Source organism: Myotis davidii, unplaced genomic scaffold (genome assembly GCF_000327345.1).
Source record: "Myotis davidii unplaced genomic scaffold, ASM32734v1 scaffold68, whole genome shotgun sequence".
NCBI lineage: Eukaryota > Metazoa > Chordata > Mammalia > Chiroptera > Vespertilionidae > Myotis > Myotis davidii.
Genome location: NW_006300376.1, coordinates 3988001 through 3990152, shown reverse-complemented (window position 1 = coordinate 3990152; position 2152 = coordinate 3988001).

The following is a 2152-nucleotide window of genomic DNA, read 5'->3' as shown; positions in this document are numbered from 1 at the left end:
GCTGCCACCCGCCCACTGCCCCCCGGACCGGGCCTGCGCTGGCCGCGTGGACCCGCGGCCCCCAGTGCAGTGGCGGCAGCGGAGTGGGGCGCCTGCCCTAGCCCGGGCAGGCCGCCATGCTGTAGTGTGCCGGCCCTGTGGGCCGGGCCTGCTCCGAGCAGATGCTCCATCTTGCCTTGGGTCCTCCATTTTGGGACGGCGCCATGTGTTTCTTCCCGGAAGAAGCCGCTGCTAGACACACCCAGGATTTCTCTGGACTAACCAATAATAATCAAGGGAAGTGCACGCCATCACTATGACCACATCCTGTACCGACTCGCGCCTGGCCAATCAGTGGGGCCCACAGTCCCCTCTCCTGCCCTCACTCCACCCCCCTATATAACCCCCTGTCCCGTCAGGCCTCGCTCTCTCTCGGCCACCGGGGCTTGCCGTTGCATCGGTGAGCGTGGCAGGGGAGCCAAACCTAGGTTTGAAATAAATGACTCTTTGCTTTTGCATCGGACTCGCTGGCTCCCTGGTGGGCTCTTGGGAACCTTGAAATCTGGGCACAACAACAATAAGTCCCATTTTTATAATGTCCCATTTTTCATTTTTGTGACAGCAGCATGATGCCATGAGGATTATTAGTTTGAAATAAAAAAGAAAAAAAAATGACCTCTTGATTATTTGGGTTACCAACTCTACCAACAGGTTATGTTTTAATTTGCTTTGATTTTTATTTCCTGTTTATAATTCTTCTCAGGACTTTAAACAGTATTACATTAATATATCAAAAGTTTTATAAAACACCCGAAAGACATAGTTATTAGAAAAAAAACCACAAAGTTCATTCTGTAAGTGCATCACTTATAAGCTCCACTCATAAATAAAAATTACTACAATGCTTTTAAGTTAAAGCATATCATATTTCAGATGGTGATATATAATGAATTGCTGTTTTTTATTTCTTGTGATCAATGTCTGCATCCTTTCCCACTAAATTATAGGTGGAATCATAATGTAAAGTATGTAGCACTGTAAACAAATCAATTGCAATTGATACAATGGTTATAACTAAGAATTGTATGTAAAAGAATTTTCTGTACTACTCAATGAGGAATTTAAGAAAAAACTTTGAATCTTAAAGTCAGTCACATTATACACAGCCTCAATAGAAAGTTGGACAGCCATCTAGGGAATCCATCAAAGGTAGCCAATCTCGCAAGTTCTTATGGGGTCACAAAGGGATTTTGCTTCTGATCAGTTTGGCTGTACTCATCTCACTCCTATGTCAACATGGTTATCTCTAACACATGACCTGCTTTCCTAACCTAATCCAGGCATTCAAAGGAAGAATATGGTCATCATTATTCAGCAATGATTTAGAAATTTGCCTTTTAATCATCAATTATCAGGCTAACTGGCCTTATATTAGTCATATTCAAAGGTTTCCACTTGTAACTTGTTATGCCATATATATAGCATATACATACATATTAGAGAAATATACATACATACATACATATATATTGAATATGCCTGGGTTTTCATTTCCTGAAATATTTAATTCCTCTAATCAGTTCCAATAAACAGTCCATGTTTGAACAGATCAGGTCATAGATTACAAGTCTATGTTTGGTCCACAATGGTTGGTCAGGACTACTGGTTCATTTCTTGTGATCAATGTCTGCATATATTGAGAAATACATGCGGGTATAAAGAGAAACTTTGAGGGACAAGAATGAACTGCGAAATCAGTAGGTAGCAAGTACTCAGGAGAGAAGGCAGTGACATTTAAGGAAGCTATGCCAAAATAATGGGGTTAGGTATACTTATATCACAGTATTTTTTGTCCACAGGTCTTCTGGAAGTTCGAGAGAGAATGTCTTCCGTTTGAGGTTGAGTAGTTTATTGTTTAGGAAAGTACAATGTAGAACACAGCTGGTAGTAGGTTCCCCAAACTTCTGATACTACCTACGATGCTCGGAATTTACTACCTTTTGGTACCCCCAGAGCGTTTATTAGTCAAGGAGAAAATGACTCGGTACCTTCTCACAGTGTCGCTCCCGCTTCCCGCAAGGCGCACCCCAGGGACCGCCGGCCCGGGTTCCTCCAGGAGCGCGCAGCGCGCGGCACGACCGGAGCACAGGCTCCCACACTAGCGGCCTCCGCG